The sequence below is a fragment of the Anser brachyrhynchus genome (genome assembly GCF_964034855.1).
Source record: "Anser brachyrhynchus genome assembly, chromosome: 2".
Lineage (NCBI taxonomy): Eukaryota > Metazoa > Chordata > Aves > Anseriformes > Anatidae > Anser > Anser brachyrhynchus.
The window spans coordinates 54378100-54393633 of NC_137695.1; the positions used below are offsets into that span (position 1 = coordinate 54378100).

The 15534-nt window shown below is 39.3% G+C and overlaps 1 long non-coding RNA gene across 2 annotated transcripts; it reads right to left on the reverse strand.

The window, feature by feature from the left end:
- Window positions 1-781: 781 nt before the first annotated feature.
- LOC308188790 lies at window positions 782-7294 on the reverse strand. Of its 2 annotated transcripts, none has more exons than XR_013945767.1 (4): window positions 7229-7294; window positions 6090-6249; window positions 4062-4199; window positions 782-3378 (listed from the first exon to the last, which is right to left on the reverse strand). It is a non-coding gene; the product is annotated as an uncharacterized lncRNA (long non-coding RNA). The 2 variants fall into 2 exon arrangements; XR_013945768.1 differs by having other exon boundaries at window positions 6090-6277.
- Between the last annotated feature and the right edge of the window lie 8240 nt (window positions 7295-15534).

Below are 15534 nucleotides of genomic sequence, written 5' to 3' on the forward strand. Positions count from 1 at the left end.
CAGCCTTGTGTTTGTCTGGAGAGCAGAAGCAAGTTGAGCTTGTGAAAGATATATTTTTGGTTGGTTATCTGTTTACTTTAAAAAGACTTTTTATAACTAGCAGGGAATTCTTGCAAAGGTATTTTTTCAGGGCCTTACAAGTAGTTTTTGAATAAGATGTATGCAGTTATTTAATGCTTCAGACTCTCAGCACCACAAAAGAGGTACATGGAAAGGCTGTTGAAATCTTCCATTGCTGCAGAGAACAGCAGGTCAGCAAACACTTTTTTTTTTTTTAAAGTACTTTACTAATAGGGTACTTAGCAAATTCTGATTGGCAGATTACTTGCTAGCTTGCAAGCACTCCATATATTTAATTTTAAGATATTCAATTTGATTTGCTTAAAATAGAAGCAAATGTAACTACATCTTAAAAAATAAAAAATAAAAAGATTAAAAAAAAAAGCAGAAATAAAACTATTTGCTGTACTGAAACAAACCTCTTCAGCCATAGAAGTCTTCCTCCTTCTTGCTCCTCTCCTCCCTAACATTTTGAAATGGCACTGTCCCAAGACACAGCAATCCAGTTTGTTCAGTGACCAAACATTCCCCTATGCCTGGAGGATTAACTTGAACTGCTACACAGCCAGAATCAATTCGTGAAGCTGACATCCAAGCACCCTCTGAAGCCTGCAGTACCCGGAGTGCTTGAAATGCCATTATCTCTCCCTGTAAGTGGTGATTCTCAAGAGGTGGAATCACTTTTTCCCTGGCCTGTTTTCAATGGCACCATGTCAGGTTTTAATTGCCTAAAAGGGTCTTAAATTTACAATGCTTTTCCCAGGTTCTTGGATAATTTAAATCCTTGACTAGTTCATTAAAAGGCCATTTGTGATGAGGCAGGCTGGCACATCTCTCACTTAGCACACTCAGACAAGCTAGGAATAGAAGTAAGTAAACAGCATCCACTCCATGTGACACTGCAGAAACGCTTCTGAGCATGCACAGAGGTGGCAGAGGGGCAGGAGCAGGTAGGTATATTGGGAGTTCAGTTCTAGCTTGAACAAATATGTAAGGTGAAAAATCCTGGCTTTAGTGAAGCCAGTGGCAAAAATCCCATAGCTTTCAATGGGATCAGATTTTTCTGTCATAGTAACACAGTTAATTCCAGAGGGTTCCTACAGAGTGGAGATTTTAACGGGTTAATGTAAATAGATAGCTGTTCTATAATGGTCCAATATGGCTCAATGGGAAAATATAAGTCCAGTAGAGCAACAGCATGCAGCTTTGGCTAGACACCTTCCTCAGTGTTTTGCATTTTGAGGGTGTGTTCTGTTTGTGTCTGTGTATTACTTTGAAATGATTAGATACAGTGGTAGAAACCTGACGTAACGGCGAATGCAGAAGATCAGTGAAAATCAGTTTCCTGATGAATGGAAATGGCCCTCTAATAAAAATGGAAAAGATACATTCTCAAGACATTTGGGACTGACTTTGAGAGAAAGGGGTAATTGCCTAGAAGGAATAGCCTCTTGTGCAGGTTCTGCTTTCCATAAAAAATTAATCCTAGAACCTACTATTTTAAACTTTGGAAAATATTAATATTTTCAAAAGTTTTGGATAAAGTAGTTAGGAAAATACCATTAGAAAAGCTCAGCTCACATCTAATGACTGTGTATATTTATATGTGTAGGTGGTGCTCATAGACACTACTCTGTATTCATATGTACATATATATGCAGCAGTAATGAGACCCATAATGCAGCCACCCAAATCGTTCTTATGTGAACACACATATGTTGTGCACACTCACTTCCTGAATGTTGCGGACCCTGATCGCAGACATTTCACCAAGCCAGGACTGCATTCAAAATTCCAATTTTTAATATCAACCATTTTATTAGCAATTATGCTTGGCGCTTACATAGCTTATAACTGATACCTTCTGGATGCTGAGAGGGTTCCCTTTACAGAAAGGCCATACATTGTTGGTACCACAGTTTCTTGTCATGAGTTTGGCACTATAGAGTGACACAAAGTTTTGGTCTGCAGTTCAGCTTAATCTTGTGCTATTCAAATATTAGATGCTGCTGATAGCTCTAACGAATTTTTCAAGTATTTAGCTTTTGGCTCTTAGGTAAATAGAATGTGAAATCTGGGTGCTGCAAGTTGCAGCTTTCCAGATGGTTATGGTGGTGAAATGCGACTGTTCATTTCTAAAAGTCTAGGTATTTATATTTTCCCAATTTACCTCTTTCCATCACAGTTTAAATTAAGCAGTCTGTTTAGCTTCTATTCACACGTTTCCCAAGGAGACTGAAATAGGAAATGACCTTTTAAACTCTCTTTTTTTTTTTAATCTGTTTCCTTCCCCCCTCCTTTTGAAAATTTTATCCACCTTGTAAAACACCTTCAAAAATATGATCTCTTTTTGATTTATTTTTCTTTAACAAGTAAAAATTTTCCTGTTTTGGTTTTCTTACTTTTACTGTCACTATGCACTACAACAAAATAGCAAGAAAATGATCCATCTCTGTACCGACTGCTTATTACTAAAATTAATATATATTTGAACTGCTGCTTCTTTTTCTTGAAGGCTCATGTTTGTCTTTAATTAAAGAGAAAGGATGTGCATGATGCATAGCTAGTTCCATATAATCTTTATTGATCTCATCAATTTAGAAATAAATGTTTTTTTTCTTATTCATTCAGACACTAGATCACTGCAACAAATCCAAAAGTCTACTGCATTTTTTATTTGTTTATGGGATTCGTGCTTTATTTTCTTTAAAGAATGTGTCAAAACACAGTGATATTAAGGCAGTTATGCTTTAGGACTTTAAAAAAGGGAGCATAGCAAAGGGAGATTGGTTGCAGGCAACTCAGGTTGCTTTACAATACTGTGTAAACATTGACGTTAATAAAGGATCAAACAAAAAGAGTTAAATGCTAAATATAGGATTACTTTAAATTGCCCCACCTTCCTTCAGTGAAGAGAATACTAGTACACCCAGAGGGTTAGCAGCCTGAATGCAAGCTAAATGCATGTCCAACCAGCTCCTCATTCACACTATGCTTCATTCCGTATTCCCAATCAATTACTTTACCATTGCATTCTTTCTTCATCCATGAACTGCACTGTAACTTATGGCCTCCTTCCTCCTCCAGATAGCTACAGTCCTCTCAGAGACAATTTCTTTTCTGGTTTGGTTTAAAAATTTTCCAGTTAGATTTGTAATACAAGATGAAATTTTATTGCCATACATTTCTCCTTCTGGCTCTCCCAGCTTGTCTGTTCTGTAGCTTTACATGCTGAACTCACAGCATTTCTTTTAAGCAGCATCCTTCTGTTCTCTTCAGGTCAGCCCTGTCATGTTTGGCCCCTTGGCCTGGTTCACACTGGAACAGGGAAGAGAAGGGATATGGCAAATTGTGAACAGAAGATATTTTACATGTTTGTGTACTTCCCCTTTTTAAAAATATTTTCTTCAGATTGCTTAATGTCTTCTTCATATTGCAGTTGTCTTTTGTGTTGGATTCATTTATGAAATCCCTGCTGAAGAATTCTATCTTGAAAATTAGCCAGCTTGGGACTAGAATAGTTAGGAAATAATATCATTACAATGCAGTAATGTGTTAATAGTGCCATTATAGCTTTGTAATTCCTACTGTTCTCATATCCCTGGCCTGCTATATTCTGATTTTTCCTTGCACTAAAGGAATTGCTATAGCAACATACCTTCAAACATGTATGATTAATATTTTATATGCCCATGACTGACTAGATATTTATTCTAGACATAGCATATTGAAAAACAAGATGGAATACCTGCCATGAATCCACAGAATAGAAACTGATTTATACTGAGAGAAAAATAAATCATAAATTGAATAAGAACAAGAGAAAATAAAATTTCATAGATTCAGAATATAGGCAAGTTGATAAAATATGCTGCAATGCTTTGATTTTAAGGTATAGCAGTCTTATTCTAAAGAACAGCAAATATCACAAGCCATTTTAGTATTATAAAAAAAAAAAAAAAGGTATTTTTTCCACATAGGAAAATAACCGCATCACTTACCTTTCTTCAGCTGTGTACAGATTTCCCAACTCAGCAGGCAGACTCTTTGTCATACTCCAGGGAAGATATAGATGTCTCAGTCCAGAAGCCCAAGGACTGGTAACATTTTCAAATCCAACATTAAATGCATCATCGGGCCTACAATAAAGGAGGTGTGAATAATTTTGCTTCCGATCAATTTCAACTTTGCTTAATATCATGCAGAGTTTTGGATAACTAACTATAGCTGCCATTCCTGGTCAGGACAGGCAACAAGAAGCATATACTTTTCCTTTTTAGTCCCCAGAGCTAATCATACCCAATTCACCCTTAACAGGATAGGATGATAGTTATTGGAGACTGATTAAACATCTTCTCAGAAGTCCACCAATATGTATGATGCTTCCAATGGCAGAACTCCCTCATCTCTTAAAGTAAAAAGCACCAGGCTCTCTCCCAGTGCACTGACAAATTTCATCTTTTTAAAATGCTGAAGAAGGAAGCAAAGTCATGCAGTGGCTGAGGCAACTGTCAAGACCAAAACTGCCTTATTGGTTATGAACTAAAGTATCCACAGCTCACAGACTCACTGGGAGGCCTACGTGCCACCTGTGTTCAACTTAAGTCTTTGAAAAAGGGTGTTGGTTATGTGTGAGCTTTTACTATGTGAGTGTAAATTCCACCCTACAGATGGTCAGTGCAGAGACTGGAACAGCAAGGCTAAGCAGTGAAAATGCAAAGTATCTGTGGACCTCTTGACTTTCTGAAGCATTAATTTCCAGCCCATTGGAATGGACTTCAGCCCGTTCTTGATAAGCTCTGTTAACGTGTGCTTTGTGCACACACAGAACATGTTTTTTTCACAGTGCAGGTGAGAGAGGGTTTGTCATGCAAAGCATGAAAGATAAATAGGGGGCAAAGTGTGTTGGACTTTCAAAACCATCTCCCACTCAGATTGTATAAAACCCCAAGCTCTTGGGAAAAATGCAGAAATCTGATACTATAAAGCACAGGATATTGGGGACATAACTGATACTGGGGACACTGCTTTGCATTTAACATTTCTAGACCTGGAAACATTTTTCTGCTGCCAATTTCTTGATGTTGAATGTAGTACTCTTGTACAGTCCTCTGGCCCATGCTAACCTTACAGTGTGTGCTTATGACACTTTGCTGACAATCTTCAGGCCAAAGTGTCAAGGTAGGTTTGTCTGACAGAATCATATGCCTGTCCAGTTTATAGAGACCCAAGCAGACTGCATCTCTGACCAATTAAATAGGAAGGTAGCTGCATGGGTGAGTGTAACTTCATATGAACAGTTGCTTGTCCTTTCAACTGAAAAACTACTAATGTCCAAGTGCTCAGATCATTCAACAAAATCTCAGATAACTCTGTTTTAAGGTTTTGTGGGCTCACAGCCTTCTGTAGCCTTTCAGCTCTGACACACTATTAGGCAAGACTGCTGGAAAAAAAAATGTCCCTAGCTTCTGTTGTTAAGTCAAAATTTGTAAACACTTATTATGACAAGCCTAAGGTTCAGACAGCCATTTGGTATCAGACTGTCACATGACTTGTGCCTCAACTTCCTTCCTGGCAATGCTGACTGATGTTTTCCAAATAGCTGTCCATGAGCTTGCACAGCCTCTCTGTCTTTGGATGCTCATCCCGCGCATTTACTCAAACTAACTGTTTACCAGCCATTGATCTATAAACTCCCAAGCTCACCACAATTTCCAAAAACAGAGGATGAAGGAGTAGGGGAGGAGGGGGGACAATATGGGACAGGATTCTTTATCACTTATACAAGCAAACTTCAGTTGTCTGACAACTGTTAATGTAAATGGATGTGGTTGTGTGACTCTTTGGCAGAATGGATGAAAGACCTAAACAAATGATAAACAGCAGCCATCAATGATGGGAAGCAAAGAAATAAACTGAAGTATTGAGGGAGCTTTAATAGAAAAGTCAAAGTCTTCCTGAGCCATCACTGCAGGTTTTATTAGAAGATACAAAACTTAATCTGAGAGGTTCTCATTACTGATCTTTACCTGAGTGTTGATTGCCAGTTGTATTCTGCTTTGGGGAAGCAAAGGGAAGAATGGGATAAAACAGATGAAGAGCAGAGGAAACCTCATCATGCCCTGTGATCCACTGCCTCCTGCTGTTACACATCCTGCACCATCCATCCTTGCTGCAGAATCCCAGAGGCTGGGGAAAGGACAACTTCATCCTGTCACTTCAAGGTTATGTGCTTTTAGAACCATATTCACAACAGGCCTCTTTTTCTTTTTCCCCTCAGATCAACAAGGATCTGAGGGAAGAAGAACTACAGCGAATTGTTAATCAGAGATTCAAGACCTGAAGAATAGAGACACTTTTATTTGTTTATATTTTATCATGATATTTTAAAATATTCTAAGCCAAGTTCTAGCTATTCTACCCGCATTTATCTGACTGCTATCTATACACTCTTACACATAGTGATCAAGGGGTTATAATTGTGCTCTATCATAGTTGCCCATGAAGATAAATTCTTGAATACATCTGCCTTTTCCAGCATCCCCCATCCCTGTGTGAATAAAATACTTATCTGCAACAGTCCCTGTTGAGACAATGGTTTAAGTGAGTTCAAATGTATTTTTCTACGTTATTCATATGTGGAGATCCCCTTTAAGCTTAATTCTTTGTGTTACTTTAATAAGCAAATTCAGGGTTTGCAAAAGTGCTTGGCTTAGGTTGATTACTAGAAGGACAGATTTGATGAGAAAAATCTTACTCCTGAGAAAGAAATTGGACTTAAGAGACCAGGGTCAATCTGCTAAAACAACACATTTGCTGAATGTTCTGATTTTATAGGTGCAAGGACTGCCTCTCTCAAATCTGAACAAATTTCAGACTACGAGTATGCTTCCAAAATATTGTATCTGCAGGTTTATTCCAATGACAAGGTATGGCTAGAAATCAAAAGGAAGATATTTTTATACACTTTCTTTCACTATGCTCTATATTGAATAAGAAAGGACTGAATATTAATAATTCATACATAAGTCATACATTCCAGACCATATAAGATGACAGTCATATAAGATGTCCTGGGTCACATAAGATTATAACACCAAAAAAAAACAGTGGTGTAATGCAATCTTACATTTTTTTCACACACTGAGACAGTCTAAGTTTTGCTTACCTAAAATGAGAGGCCAAAAACTCTGGAGAACATGAACAGACAGCTTATTTCTTATTCAAGGAAAGACATTCCACCTGTGAATGAAAAGGAAAATCTTTTTCTAACCTTCTTTACTAAAATGATTCTTCAGATCCATAAACACTCGTGGTGTTGGAAGAGCAGTGGGCATGTATCTGCCTGAGGGAAGGACAGATGCAGATGCCTTACAAGTTGGAGGAAAAGTCACATATCCTGTATTGTAGTATTTTCTCATTTTGGGTCAGAAAAAAAGAGAAACAGGCCAGAGAAGAGTACATGGAATCTAGTTTGGTCTACAAACTTTTGAAGACTGTGAGACAGAGCAATTCAGACAGATTACACAGAAATGTGTAGACATAGCATATGGCACTTACTAAATATGCTCAGCTGTTTGGTAACTGTTTCCAAAGCTTTGAAAAACTTTCCATTGTGGGAAAGCCATCTGATGGGTCATCCACAGTTTCTGTCTGAGAAATTCGTTATAAATATGGAAGTTAAGGACAGCCCTGAGCCTGACTGACGAAGAACTAAAAGATATGTCTACTGGCAGGGCCAAGTCTCAGACCTTTATCAGTTTCAGTTCAAACAGGAACTTCAGGGAGAATAGTCAGAAACCCCACAGTTTCTGACAGGCTTCTGAAAGCCAAAAAGCAGACAGGAAATGCTGCAACAGGGACAGTCTTCCTAAACTCTGAGTATAGATGACATTTGCACACACATATTGTGGTCATGCTATAAATTTTAAGGACAGTCTTGGGAATAAGATGAGAAGGGAGTGCCTTTGTGCATGCAATAAAAAGTGCTCAAAACCTTATGTTCAGATGTATAACAAAAACAGAGTGGGAGAGATTGTATGAGGAACACAAATGGAAATTCTTATAAGTTTTGTTTAAAACTTATTAAGGGTATTCAAAATACAATTTACAGTGTTTCAGTTGACAATATTTTCAGTGTACATTAAACACTTGCATTATTAAGGAACTCTGTTGTACTTTAAAAATTGTCTGGAAACTATTAACACCTGTTTTTTTGAGTTGCACCCTCAACACCTTCAGCTGTGAAGGTTTTGAGAACCCTCTGAAGAGCCAGTACTGTGAAGAGTACCTCAGCTAAGAGTTGAAAGTGTGATAGGAAGACGAGGATTTAAGAAGCTATACAAAACACTGTCTACAAAGTTAAATTAGCATAATTTAGTTTGGCAAATAGGAACAGATACTTAGACAGGAAATAACTGAAATCTGCTAGCCTAAGTCTCAATTGGTGTCTTTGATATTTCCTTGTGGATATGCAACAACAGTTCAGATTCAGCAGTAATGCAAAAAAACTCCTGATTTCCCCTTCAGCCTTCTTTACATCACCTTTCTTGATCACTGTAGAAATCATTACTATTGGCCTGCTGTTGAATCCTGAATTCTTGAATATCTGTAGGACATCTTTCATTTGATGCTTGTGCTGAGGCTCTGCCTTGATGCATGTTGTTAACACTTTCAGCTTAAAAGATCTTAGAGCCATTCCTTCAGAGAACAATTTCCTATTCGTCATGGTGAAGCTGTAGCTCTTTCTCCTACCTTGTTGGTTTCAACACCTCTCTTCACCTTCATCCAGCAGCTTCCTTCTCCCTATGACACCCTTGCTTTAAATTCATCTTTTAGGACCTAGTAACGCTCTCATGCCAACCTTTCTATTCCCATTTCCTACATTTCTAAATGAATGTGTTTGTGCTTTTCCCATGCCCTGTGATGAGCTTCTGAACAAATGTCACCTCAGTATCCTCCTTCACATCTGTTTTCCCATTGCCTCAACTTTACCAAAAATTCAAGACCCAGTTCTCTTCTTGGGAGTTTTGCTGCAAGCATGAACAGGAGCAAGAGAAAACCTCTGAAATGCTGGGATAGTGTTATAAACCTTAGGTGATGTTGTGGTTGCTATGTCATCAGTCTATTTGGTTGCATATTGCTTCTCTTTCTTCTAATGGAAAAAAAAAAAAAGAAAAAAAAGTAAATTCTGTTTCAAATGAGGGCTTTTCTGTGTGTGTGTGTTTAACTATGTGCAATACAGTTTTAGGAATAACTGGAAGCAGTTTGGTGGAAACTAGTCTGAATCATAACCTTAAATCTGAACACCTCTTATCCCTGAAATGAGAGGTTAAAGGAAAAGTTCAAGCTTTGAATCTCCTCAGGTTCTGATTTTGGATTGCATTCAAAACCAGGAGAATCTTATTTTTCCAAATATAACTTTATGTGGTTTAGGATAGCATAAATCTCACAAGAACATCTGGGAAGAGTTTTGCTGACAGAAAGAACATGGAAGTATTATTTCTCGAGAAAACACAACATTATGAAGTTAATTTTTCTAAAAGCATTGCCAGTCCTGACATTAAAAATGTGTATCATTTGTCCAGAAGAAGAGCAGGGTAAAAATGAAACTTCTCTGCATCATAATTGTGTCTTGTTAATTCTTTTTCTAAGTACATACAAATGCCCTGCTGAGTAAAGCTAATGACGTCCAAAAGTGTCAAAAGGACAGTGCAAATAGGAAAAACTTGTGATCCAGGCCACTTTCTGTGGTCTGTTCTCACACTCCCTAAGAATCTAGAAAGTTTTTTTTAAGGCTGCTCCAGGACACATTCATGACTACTCCACTTAGGATGTTGGTATAGATCTGCTGGCCACTAATTTCTCTAATTCATTCCTGAACCTGGTTATACTGTCTGCCTCCACAACTTCAAATGGCAACAGGCTGCAAAAGTTTACAACCCTCTCTGTGTAAGGACACCCTTTCTTTCATCTGTTTTAAACCAAAATCCTAGCTTTGACTGTTCTCAAGTCCTGTTGTTGTGGAGTGTGGCAAATAGTGGTTCTGTATTTGCTTTATCCACTGGCATTTACAGTTTCACAGACTTTGATTACATCTGCCCTAACACAGCGTTTTATTCAGATGGATTAGTCCCAAAGTGGAATAGTTCCAAACTTTTTAGTGTCTCCTGGTAAAATAGCTGCTCCATCCCCTTGAACATTCCATTACCCTTCCTCCACTCCAGTTCCACTAGATTGTTCTTGAAGTGTGAAGATCTTTATATGCTGCGTTTAAGATGTGTGCCCGCTGAGCTTTTACATAATTCTTTCAACAGTGCCCAACAGTTTTGTTGTTGCTGTTCGTTTGGCTGCTGCTGCAAGCTGAGCTGAGGATTTCATAGTCAGTGACAAATGAGAACTCTTTCCTATGCTCTAACTGCCAGTTCTATATCTAACATCATGTTGTAGGTGTGTTTAAATCATTTTATTCCCAAATGCATTCTTTCATGTTTATCTGCATTGGTATTCCTTTGCCACTTTTTTTACCCACACACTTAGTTTCATGAGGTCCTTCTGAAGTTCCTTGCCATTAGCAAGATATTTAACTGTCAGAAAGCTTAGCACCAGCATTAATGTTAGCCTGAAGATCCACTGCATACTCCCACCACCATATCATCAATGAAGATGCTGAATAAAAGTTAAAAAAAAAAATAAAAAAAAAATATTTTAGCACTGATTCCAGTGGGACAAACTGCTGGCTCATCTCCATCCAGAACAATCACCTTTAACACTTGCTGTTTGCTTTCTGTCATTTTATGTTTTCACTCTGTAAATGACCCTCTCCTCCAAACTCATGGCAACTTAGTTTTTATAATAATCTCTGGTTGTTCCAAATATACCAACAGCTTTTGGGAGCTCCAAATTATATTCCCAAATTGTCCCACTTTATCCATGTGTTTATTGACATGTTCACCGACACCCTCCAAGAGCTTTAGCAGGTTACTGAGCCAGAATGTCCCTTGAAAGAATGCACTTTCCTGAAAGACCATGTTTTCAGCATTTTTACTCTTTTTCTTACAGAGTATACTATAGTGATCCAACTTACCAGTTAGTAGTTTTTCCTGAAGACTTTTGAACCAGACTGTTGCATTAAACAATGATGTTTAATCTCCATAAAACTTGTTCTCAGCTTTTTATTCATATCAGGGAGATGATAAATCCTGCAAATTTCCTGACACTGTGGCTCACACTGAAAGTGACTTTAAAATGCTGAACAGATAAGACAAAGGGAGGTCAGCTCCAATAAGCTATCACATCTGCTTAATTTCATTGCTAGGCAAAGAAAACAAAAACAAAATAAACCTCAGGAGCATTATAGCTTTGCATTAAAAATAGAATTATCAACATAAAATGAACTCATCAATTCAATCACAATTCTAACCTGGTGTAGTCTCGTACACCCCCCTATATATTCATAAGAGGTAGACTTTTTTTTTTTCTATTGCAACCTTAACACAGTTCTATTATTTTTCTTTCCAGCTTCATTGCTTTTCCTTCACCTGCCAATTTGTCTTCCATATTTTTTATCTTTACAATTTTTCACACAGAAAAGCAGTAAAAATACCGAATTATAATACTTCAATAAAATATTTCTCTGTTATTAGAAGTAATCTACCCTCTAGGTTCATTTCAAAATCAAAGTGCTGTAAAAAAATCATTAATTTCTAAAAAAAATATTATACTTTCAAAAGCACTAGGAACAAATCTAAGCATTAAGAAAAAACCTTATAGTTTCGAGCTCTTATAAATGCACCTGAGTAAGGTAAAAGAAATGGGATATTCTAAAATTCCAAAGAAATAGATCTAACATTGGACAAACATTCACACACATATGTTTACATAGGTTATAGTGAAGTTATGTGAATCGATACTCTAACAGCTTGGCCTCTCTACCCTAGCTGGTGAAAATAATGATGCAGTATCCCAGTCTGTCTTTTGGGGGTTAACTTCACTGTATTTATCAGTCTTGACATTTCATCCCCACCCCCCAATGCAGTAGAAAGGTTATTAAGAGCACAGCACAAATAGTCTGTATTCCCAAGAGCATACTTTAATCAGAAAGAAAAACAGTAATTGCAGACTCTAATAGAAAGGAGCTCTGTGTGATGGCAGTATCACAAAGTCACACAGAAGAGTTTTGCTCCTGCCTGATGTTGAGCAGGCTTTGTGGTGCAAAAGCAAATGGATCGCCCGTCACCAGCTGGGCCTGCCCTCTGGAGTCACACACAGAGGTACAGAGGTGCAGAGGAGACACATCTCTTTCTTGCTTAGCTCCCATTACCTTCCATGGCCGTGGCTCTGTATTTAAAAAAAAAATAATAATAATTTTCAGGTATGAGGAACCAAAATCTATGGTACTCTTGGGGGTTTATTCCCTTAATTTTCTCAGAAAACAGTCATGGAAATATGGAAATATGTCTTCCATTCCTGTTCCTCCTGTGACATTTTTCAAATTTCTTAGTTTAGTTCATAAGCCAAAAATGGTCACTCTCACTCCATACTAATTCACTGCCCCCAAGGAAAAATCAGCCTGTATGTGAATACCTACATCTGCTGACTCCCACCATGCTCTGTTACTATGGGAGACTTGAAGTCACATCCCACTCAGTCACTACTTGTCCCATGGTATCCCATTCCTGGCAGTTGGCTCTGGCCAGCTGCCTGCTCCCTGCCCCTGCGTGCCCAGCAACAAGCCTCCCTTCCATATACCCAAAGCCAAGGCTTAGGCTGGAGCCAGAGATATGCTGAGGAGACCTACCCCTATAAACGAGCAGGAATAAAGCAAGAGTGAGAGGCATCCTCAGTGCCTTTGGTTATTTTGTAATCTCCTCCTCTTGCACTAGAGGGACGGTAGCATACAGGTGTGTATTAACCTCCATGTAAATCATCCCAGGAAAGAAAGGGAAAGTTATGGGGGCAGTAGCTCAGTCAAAATCTATACAAGAGACAGTATTTTTAAACAGTGGAGGTGGTGTAGGAATCAAAGGAGTCAGTGTGTGGTCCTGTCCTGAGCAATCCTCTAGGCCAGCCTGGTGCTGCATACTCTCCCATTGCACTAGTGCATAGACTTCAGCCTCTCACACTGGATACATCCTTCAGGCTCAGCATCAGCTCCTGGTGGCAGCCCTACTAATAAGCTCACAGCCTTGCAAGCAGCAAGGGGTAGAGAGTTCATGCCATGAAGTGTAGGCCAGCAAGCAGTAACACACAAAACAGAAACAGTTCAAGGAATTACATCTTTTCATCCAATTTTCTGCTGTGGTTGGGGTATTGGAGGCATTATGAGTTGGCTCCTCAGCTCATAGTCTGGTCCATTGACATCAGCCACCCTTATTGACCTCTTTGCTCACATCAACTCTAGAGCCGATGACTTAAACAAGCATGGAGAAGGGGGCAACTAAGAGGTTAAACCATGACTCCTAGCCTGAAGGATGGATCTCTTTCCCCCATCTTTGACATCTACTACTGGATTACCCAGTTTAGCTGACTAGAAAGTAGTTATGTGTCTCTGTAGTTCTGCCCCTCTCTTTTATTTGCTTCCAATTTTGTGACTTTTTGGTATTTTGCTGCTGAAAAAAAATAAAAAAATCCTCATTTATTGTTGTTGAAAATCTAGCATTTCTAACTGCAGCTCACCATCAGCCTCAAGACTAGGGCTCTCTAATTGTGATTCAGTTTATATTATCCTATAAGCTGATAGACTTTTCCCACTGCTGAAATTCACAGGACATCTCTCTGATGCGGCTTCTGCTGTAGTCTCACAGCTCTGGATGCTGTGAGGTATACACCAATAGAGCTGACAGCTTAAAAAAAAAAAAAAAAGCCATGTGTTACCTTAGCAGCAATACAAAACCTATAAAAAAAGTGCTTATGAAGTAGGCACTCCCACTGCTTGACTGGAGAGTATGATGAGACTACTTTAGCCTAAGCCCTATCAGTGTCCAGTAAAAACAAAAAAAAAAAAAACAGTGCTGTAATAAATTAGCTTGAACTCCAATCCCCAGGTATTCGGTGACATTATGATGAATTTCACCATTCATATGCAATCTGCTTCTCTCTTTGCCGAAGTTTCTCCACCGTATTTTCAGGCCCAAAATCATGGTCATCAATAGTTGATTAATTTAACTGGTGATACTTAAAATAACCTGGGGATATAATTTAGCTGTAGAGCCCCAGACTTTAAAAATGAAGCTCTGTTGAGAGTGGCTATAAGTAATCATTACTCAGGTAGAATATTCAGCTCAGAATTAAAAGGTTTGCTACCTTTTCCAGGTATAGTTTCACATCAACCCTAAAATAAGCCCTGTGACTAGCAGCGTTCCCCAGGGGTCAGTGCTGGGTCCGGTCTTGTTCAACATCTTCATCGACGACCTTGATGAGGGAATAGTGTCTGCCCTCAGCAAGTACGCTGATGACACAAAGCTGGGAGGAGTGGTTGACATGCCAGAAGGCTGTGCTGCCATTCAGTGAGACCTGGACCGGCTGGAGAGATGGGCAGCAAGAAACCAAATGAGGTTTAATAAGAGCAAGTGTAGAGTCCTGCACCTGGGAAGGAAAAACCGGACGTATCAGTACAGGCTGGGGGATGACCTGCTGGAGTGGAGCTCTGAGGAGAAGGACCTGGGGGTCCTGGTGGACGACAGGTAGACCATGAGCCAGCAGTGTGCCCTCATGGCCAAGAGGGCCAATGGGATCCTGGCGTGCATTAAAAGCAGCGTGGCCAGCAGGTCAAGGGAGGTGATCCTCCCCCTCTACTCTGCCCTGGTCAGGCCTCACCTGGAGTACTGTGTTCAGTTCTGGGCTCCGCGGTACAAAAAAGACAGGGATCTCCTGGAAAGAGTCCAGCAGAGGGCCACAAAGATGATACAGGGCCTGGAGTATCTTCACTGTGAAGAAAGGCTGAGAGACCTGGGTCTGTTTAGCCTTGAGAAAAGAAGACTGAGAGGGGATCTCATCAATGTGTATAAATACCTGAGGTGTAGGAGACAGAGGGATTTGGCCAACCTCTGGTGGGTGGGAGTTTGGTGGTTTGTGGGGATAGGACAAGGGGTAATGGCCACAAGATAGAGCACAGGAAGTTCTGCACCAACATGCGAAAGAACTTCTTCACGGTGAGGGTGACAGAGCACTGGAACAGGCTGCCCAGGGAGGTTGTGGAGTCTCCTTCTCTGGAGACGTTCAAGGCCCGTCTGGATGCCTACCTGGGCAGCCTGCTCTAAGGAACCTGCTTTGGCAGGGGGGTTGGACCCGATGATCTTTCAAGGTCCCTTCCAACCCCTTCAATTCTGTGATTCTGTGATTCTGTGATGTAAACTACAAAAATTGCAGCATGCATTGTTTGCATTTGATTGACATATAATATTTAAGCTAGAAAAAAATGTACTTTTTAGGTCTGTCACGGTACCTTATAACAACAAAAAAAAATCCTTATCA